Below are 8,936 nucleotides of genomic sequence, written 5' to 3'. Positions count from 1 at the left end.
TTTCATTTTGAAAAGCTTGTATCTTTGCTGTTTACCTCACGTTACGCAATGGAGGCTCTCTTTTATTTAAATTATTATTTTTTTTTATTCCTCAGTGTTTGCTAAACTTTCTGTAATTTATTAGTCGGTATATAATACAGCATGTGGTATATGCCATGCCTCGTCTTATTCGTTTTTGTTAATAAACGTTTTGTAAGCTAGTTTGTCATTGTATCTTACGGATTCGACGAAGGAGCGGCCGACAGGCCGGCTTGCGGCAACCACATGTGACGACCCCGGGCTGGACTCAGCGGATATCATCCTCTTTTGGAAGGCCAAATAAAGTAGTTTCGCTTTCACAACGAAACACACAGCGGCAGCATACTACAGCTGCCTTCTTTCTTTGCGTAAACATTTGGGCGGCGTTATGCACGTCTTCCCACATCGTGATGTAGACATGTGGGGAACGAGCCGTTTTAGGCAGGTGTGGTTGACTTAACTTTTATAACGAATATCTCTTTGGATTTGAGACTTTAGTCTTTGCAACTTTACAGATCTTCTTTATGCACCAAGAGCTTGTAACACTCCAACGAGAAAGGAAAAATTGAAATCGCATCATATGACCCCTTTAAAATCGCCCGGCACGCGTGTCTACGTTCATTCGCGCGCTCTCATCATCAGCGATCATTAATATTATCAGCGATGGTTGTGCTCTCTTCCATGTGCATTTACTGATACTCTCACTACTCATGAATATTTCTGAGAGCAGTGTGCTCGGCACCGTGCTGCCTCTTACTAGTTTCGAGAACGTGCTTGTGTTTCACTTGAATATAATTCTCGCCACCGCCATAATTTTTATCAACGTCTCCGTGTTTGTCTCCATCGTGATGAACAGATCATAGCATGTGGTTGACAACAATTATTTTAACCCTAACTGATGCAATGTGCACCTTTTTATTTCTTAAACTACCATTTTGGAAGATGTATTTAATGGCCATATTTTAGGATGATGATGCCAGGATTCAATCGGCTCAAACTGTAAAATATGGTTCAGGGAACATGAGGAATCATTTTCACACATGAACTGGCCACCACAGAGTCCTGAGCTCCACTGAAAGACTCCACTGAAAGTCTTCGGATGTGCTGGAGTCGACTTTACAGAGTGGTTTGACTCCCATTGTCAATACAAGATCTTTGCCAAAAATTTATGTAACTTTTAATGGAAATAAATTTTGTGATGTTGCATAAGATTTTTTGAAACAGTGCCACAATAAATGCACATGGTACTCAAGGCTAAAGGCACTGCATCAAAATATTACAGCATGCAACAACTTTTTTTTTTTTTTTTTTGGCCAGTGTATATTTAAATATTCAGTAAACATCTGTGAATCTAAAACACACAAGTTAAATGTAACTCTATGAACAGTTTAATGTCTTTGTCCTTTTCCCCACTTGATATATCTGTTGTATCTTGAAATAGCATTTAATAAAGCAAATGTATTATTGCGTATGCATCTTAATTTTACCTTCTTAGGAAGTAACTTCTTGAAAGCAGATGAATTATATAAAGTGCCAAGATGACATTGTGTTTCTGACATCTGTTAGTACAAGCTAAGACTGATGAGTGATTTTTTAAAATCTATATACTGTATGTAGGCTATTCAAAGACAACTTCCCTTTCATCCACTGTTGTTTTTATTGGCCTGTGTAAATTAAAGTTTGATAATCATTTAAAGTGTTAATTTAAATTGATCGCTTTTTTATTTAATGTGTAGCACAAATAGTTTAAAACCTTTCCCAATTTCTGTAAAGCACAAACCTGTTGACCACCACTCTGCATTTACCTGATTATAAACTGCTTTCTGACATCATAAATAACTGACAAATAAAACTGTATATGCATGAAGTCTTTAAATTAGTGCGATGTTTATAAGTTGCACTTGTTATTTACTGTATGTCTGTATTCCTTCAACCTTACACGAATGTCTAATGTGCTGCTTTGTGTGTCACACCGTGTCTACACTGGACGCGAGAGGCGCGACGTGACAAGACAATAGAACCCATTATAATCAGTGATTCTGTCTGCAATGAATGTGGCGCGATGCGACACAACAAATCCTCGAAAGTAAACCAATGCCTCGTTCTAGCCTTTTTATGACGCACTGACAGACACAAAACTACTACAATTTAAACGGTCACTTTGTCGCGTCCAGTGTAGACACTGTGTTAGTCAAAAGTAGGCCTACCTTAAATGCACCTTGAAGTTTTCAAACATATTTTTCAGCTGTTGTTTTTTCTACGTAGGCCTAAATCATATTTGATTCATGTTTTTAACCTAGGCTATAGCTATATACAGTGGGTACGGAAAGTATTCAGACCCCCTTAAATTTTTCACTCTTTGTTATATTGCAGCCATTTGCTAAAATCATTTAAGTAAATTTTTTTTCCTCATTAATGTACACACAGCACCCCATATTGACAGAAAAACACAGAATTGTTGACATTTTTGCATGCACAATCAGCTTGTAACACTCCAAAGAGAAAGGAAAACTTGAAATCGCATCATATGACCCCTTTAAATTAAAAAATTAAAAAATGTAAAAGAGCTTTACTGGAGTCATTTTTGTTTGAATTGCGCATTTTATAGTTTCTACGCATCACATCAATGACTTCTATTGTTTGATAAACTCGATACGCGCACATTTAATTAGAAAAAAAGGCTGAAACAGTTTCCAGGAACCTGCCACGTGAATCTCAGACAGTCCTCCTCCTCATTTTAAAAACGCCCCGCACGCGTGTCTGCGTTCACTCGCGCGCTCTCATCCTCAGCGTTTATTCATATTATCATCATCAGTGGTTGCGCTCTCTTCCATGTGCATGCACTGATACTCTCATCACTCATGAATATTTCTGAGAGTAGTGCGGCTCTCGGCACAGTGCTGCCTCTTACTAGTTTCGAGAACGTGCTTTTGTTTCTCTTCAATGTAATTCTCGCCACCGCCATTATTTTTATTAACGCGTCCGTGTTTATCGCCATCGTGATGAACAGATCCCTGCGCAGCGAGAACCGCTTCATGTACATGCTCAGCACGTGTCTCAGTGACATCTGCACGGGCGTCTCGTATTATTATGCTGGAGTTATGGATGTACGCGATTATTATGACTCCCCGACTCGCACTTTCTACATCGCCCTCACTTTTCTGGGTCTGTCCTATATGGCGATTCTGGCCGCGCAAGCGGACCGCTACCACGCGGTCTCAGCGCCTTTCAAATACTCGCAGCGCATGACGCGAAACAGAACCCTGCTGGTGATTCTGGCCTACTGGGTTTATGCTTTTCTGATAGCGGCTGTTAATAATTTGGTGTCTTTAGGGGTTGCTAAAAGAGTCACGTTCCTTGCTGCTTTTGTGGGGAACATTTTCACCGTCGTTATCATGATTGGGTTGAACCTCAGGCTGTTCTTCATCGCTAAATTTCAGCTAGGACGCGAACCTCCGAGCGCGGAACGCGACAACAAGCGCGCGTCCATTTATCTAATCATAATAGTAGCCGTGTGTTTTCTGATCGCGTGGTTGCCCCTTTTTCTTCATGTTATTGTGTGTAATTTCGCGGGGTCTTCATGCTATATGTTCAGAAATGAGGGCACAGACCCCCTGCGCATTTTGGCGCGTCTCAATGCAGTCACCACACCTTTACTGTACATCAGAGGCTGTACTGCACTCAGGAGCACCGTTATGATTAAAGTCTGGAGAATACCATGCTGCAAGAGTAAAGGGTAAATCTATCACACACTCACACGTGCACACTTTCTCATAGAAAATCTGAAAATAACAGGAATTTAAGCCTGACAGTAAAAATGTAATCTTTGTAAAGTATTTCTAAACAGCTATGTCTATATATATTAATACATGAAATCCTTATCCAGTAATGATGAATGACTGGAAAAGTCATGAAATTTGTGCTGGTCTGCAGACTAAAACCTTCACTTTTGTTAGTCCATGAAACCCAGACCTACCAACATGACGTCAGTTAGATTTGGCCAGTAAAGTCCTAGTCTTTTTTCCATCCATCCATAGCACTTTTCATGATGCAAATAGTTGCGAAGCAGCTTTACAGAAAATTCAAGTTTCTACATTATATTTAGTAATAGCTTATCAGTGGACTATCTCAAGTTGATGTCCATATGGCAGGAATGTACGGTAAAAGTCAAGCAGTTAGTAAATGTCATGTAATCAAACAGATGGTGAACACTATTAACAGCAATGATTATATGTTGCGATCAAACTTATAGCAAAATTTGGTAGTTTCGTATGTTGTCTGAGGGTTGGCATCATCTCTTCTCAGGTGTTCGGTCATCTCATAGCTTATCAGTGGTGACTATCTCAAGTTGATGTCCATATGGCAGGAATGTACGGTAAAAGTCAAGCAGTTAGTTAATGTCATGTAATCAAACAGATGGTGAACACTATTAACAGCAATGATTATATGTTGCGATCAAACTTATAGCAAAATTTGGTAGTTTCGTATGTTGTCTGAGGGTTGGCATCATCTCTTCTCAGGTGTTCGGTCATCTCAGGTCTTTGTAAAATTTTCTAAACCACTTTCAGTATCTAGGGCCACAGATCACACACACAGACACACATTCAAAACTCCAATTCACCTATGCTGCATGTCTTTGGATTGTGGGGTAAGTCACACAAACATGGCCGGACTGGGACGCAATTTTAGGCCAGGAAATCTCACACTCATCCAGGCCATCCTATACACCCAACAACAAATTAGAAAACCACAGACAACCTTATTATTTGTATGGCCATCACATAAAAAGGTCAGAATGTTAGCACAGAATGTTATTTATCTTAAGATGACTTAAATACCATAGATTTAGCAAACCTATTTCATACAAATATATTTAAACACATTTTCTAAAGTGCCTAAATGTCAAAATTAGTACAATATCTTTACTGAAAAATCCTAATACCAAACACAATATTGCATTATTAGGCTGTGACTCATATTTTTGTGTTGCTGTCTGCTCTAGCTCCTCATAAATCCATGTGAATATATATGTCTGCTAAATTTATTAAGGTAACTTAACAATTGATAATGATGTCCCTGACTGATGATATAATGGGGTGCTCCTGGTAGCCTACCATCGAGTCCTGCGCATCGATTAATCTGTTCGAAACCGTTTCTGTGAGGCAAAATCGCTACTCACTGAGCCACTGAGAAACCCACTTCTTTCCTGATTTTCCTGACTAATCTCACTCATAGCCATATTTCCTCCCATAATTTTGCTCTTCCTGATTTAACATTTTATATTTTCTCTTTTGCACTCATATTTTTGACATATTATTGCAAATGTTTTTTCAGAGTGAACCCACAGAATATGGAGACGACTATACATATAGAAGTGATGTGACAAACACAAGACTTTTTAAAGAGACTTTAAAAATATATTTGAATAGTCACTAAACATTTGTGAATTTACAATGCACAAGTTAAATCTCTATGAGCAGTTTCATGTCCCTGTCCTTTTTCTCCACTTGACATGTTTGTATCTTGAAACAATATAGCATTTTAATTGGGCAAATGTATTATTGCTTATGTGTTGTAATTTTACATTCTTAGAAACTAACTTTTTGATGAATTATATAAAGTGCCAAGATGACGTGTTTGTGACATCTGTATAAAAGCTATAAGACTGATAATTGATTTCTTTTAAATGCGAATGTACAATGTCCTTTTTTATGTAGTGTTGTTTTTGTTGACTTGTGTAAATTAAAGTGTGACAATGTTATTTTAAATGTATTTATTTATTTATTCCATTTTTTGTTTAGAAATGTAAACATGTGAAATAAAAAGTCTTGTGTGTTGGCATGAAGCTCATCCGTCAATCTACTCAAAAGTAGTTCCAACTTTCAAATTCATGTGTTTTCGTCACTTTAACTCTATCACTGTGTTCTGGGTCACTAGCTCAGAGGGGACAATCACCATGATCATCATCACAATAATAATCGGAGCAGAAATAAGTGCCCAACAGGTTTCCTAAGAGACTGTCTTAACTAAACTTTACAGACAGGGCAGTGTTATGATCACTGACTGTATGCACATTTGCTCTGCCTGGTTAACCACACTAATCATAAGGAAAAAAGAGTCACCTTCCCAGGTGTTTATTTGTGAGCCAAAACACTCAGGCGTAAATAATGCTTCTGACAGGATCCAGACTTTGTGTGGCATGTTTGGACACGATTAATCATCAATTGACAATCCTAACCGCTTTATGGCCACACAGGACTCCACTGTAAGTGCAATTAAGCTTTTAATTAGGCTTCCAATCTCTTATGATGGGTGAAGGGAAATCAAGTGCACTGGAATAGATAGCAAAGGGGAAAACAGGTGGCAGAAAACACCTCCCCCAAAAGAATAAGGCCATCACTATATGTTAAGCTGGTGAATGGTTTTTAAGCCCTCAGTGGGTGTGTGTCTGGGAAATGTCTAAAAAACAACAATAGAGATGATTGAATGTTTGTGTTTGTGTTTGCTGAGAGCTTAAGTATTTTTCCAAAGCTTTGTGTGTTTCATATGTGCTGTTTGCCATGTAAATATACCGAGGATGCAAATGGACTGGGAAAAAATTGAGACAGCTGGTGGGCCTTTTTTGTTTGTTTTGAAAAATAAAGTTAAAGTGCCCATAGGCGGAGGGTGAACCCAACTCCAGGGTAAGGCTAAATGTGTGCCTAATATTAATGTAATCCTATTAACACACACATCATAACCCCCTCTTTTAGGCAAGCACATATGTGACCCTGGAGCACAAAACCAGTCAATTTTTTACCAGTATGTGTGAAAAAAAATACAATACATACATTTTTTTTGAGACAGCTGGTGGGCCTTTTTTGTTTGTTTTGAAAAATAAAGTTAAAGTGCCCATAGGCGCTTTAAACCATTCAAAGTCAAAGAGTCACCTGTTTTCCTTTAGTAATACAAAAATACAAATACATTTTTGTATGTATTTTTTTTTTTATATGTATATATCACAATTTTCTCAATATTTAGATTTTCTTGCACCCTCTGATTCCAGATTTTCAAATAGTTGTATCTCGGCCAAATATTGTCCTATCCTAACAAACCATACATCAATGGAAAGCTTATTTGTTCAGCTTTCAGATCACGTATGAATCTCAATTTCAAAAAATTGACCCTTATGACTGGTTTTGTGGTCCAGGGTCACATAAAACAAGGTAATTGCGACTTTTTATCTCACAATTCGTACTCTCTCACAATTGTGAGTTTATATCTCGTAGCTAATTCTGACTAATTCTGTACAATTCTTTTTTTTAAATTTTTTTTTATTCAATCGCGGAAAAAGGTTTTCATATACAAGATAGGCCTATGGGTGTCAAATATTTTTAATACCACTGAATTTGTAGCTATATAATGTGATCATAATTTAATAAAAACATTGTAAGTAATTATAACGCTTTCATTTCCACGGTTATTCAAATAGCACATAAATTACATACAAAAAGCAAGCAAAGAACATTACATTATCAAAGAACATGTTGACTGACTTCAGTCTACCGCGAGTTTAAGCACGCTCAAAAACTCCCATTATAATCAATAAAGGTGCCTACAATGACAAATTAATCTCTTACTTACATCTTATGTACATTTCCACTTTGTTCTTTTTGATGAGAGAATTCGCGAGAGTTTAGAATTCAGTCAGCGTACACGCGCCTAACACAACTGACGCTTCAGCGATGACTCATCTGAACGCCTCTGATTGGCCATTGCATTCATAAGCTCAACAGAATCGTGTGTAATTGGATATAATGTGGATCGCTGTAAAAACGCATAATTTGATGAATCATTAGCAGATCTAAATTTAATGCTGCAATTTTTCATTTCATTTTCACTTTATTGGTGACATCCTTAATAGATTTAGTTTAATTGTACAGGGGCATATTTGTCCAATTTGGTGGCATTTTGCCCCAAGCCCCCATTAATTCCAGACCCATGGCCAGGGGAAGGCTAAGCCTTGCCCAGCCTTACACACGCTCCTCCTATGAAAGTGCCCATTGAATACATTGAAGTATGTAGCCTAATGCTTAAAAATGATGTAAAATGATCTTCTAAAATGTAGAATATTACCACATACTTTTAAAACATCAGCTACAAAACATACTATTGAAAAGACGTAGCCTGTGTAAAAAAAAAAAACAAGCTATATAAAATTATACTAATATGTTCTGATTTCATTTAGCCTAATTATAGTTTCTTAATTTATGCCACTTAACGTGTCCTGCAGTAACGAGATCTGAAGAGCGGAAACGTTGGGTTTGCTATCTCTCTTTGTAGTTTTCTTTTAAGTTAACCTTCACATACATTTTTTATCACTAATATACTAATTTCATAAAACGTTGATATAATTTGTCTTGATTTAACCGTCACCTTAGACATTCGCGCCGTTCCTGTCAGTCTTCTGGGCTGCGTTCAGCCCAGACAAAACGGTGTAAAACGTTTTTTAAACGGAAACGGTGGTGCGTTGAACACCCTGTTCTGATGACGCAAGAGTTGCAACTATGGCAGCTGAGAAGGCCATTCTTTGTGTTATTTTTGAAGAATTTTCGGAGCCTGATTAAATCGGTATAAATACGTGTTTAAAGGGGTCATATGATGTTGCTAAAAAGAACATTATTTTGTGTATTTGGTGTAATGAAATGTGTTTATGCAGTTTAAGGTTCAAAAACACATTATTTTCCACATACTGTACATTACTGTTTCTCCTCTATGCCCCGCCTTTCTGAAACGCGTCGATTTTTACAAAGCTCATCGGTCTGAAAAAGCGAGGTGTGCTGTGATCGGCCAGCTATCCAATCCGTTGTGATTGGCCGAATACCTCAAGCGTGTGACGGAAATCTTACGCCCCTTGCCATATGGTGATGATGCCTTGT

The sequence above is a fragment of the Sinocyclocheilus rhinocerous genome, unplaced genomic scaffold (genome assembly GCF_001515625.1).
Source record: "Sinocyclocheilus rhinocerous isolate Xijiao unplaced genomic scaffold, SAMN03320098_v1.1 scaffold38, whole genome shotgun sequence".
In the NCBI taxonomy this organism is placed as follows: domain Eukaryota; kingdom Metazoa; phylum Chordata; class Actinopteri; order Cypriniformes; family Cyprinidae; genus Sinocyclocheilus; species Sinocyclocheilus rhinocerous.
The sequence above is the reverse complement of the archived record's forward strand: the minus strand, read 5'-3'. Positions refer to the sequence as shown.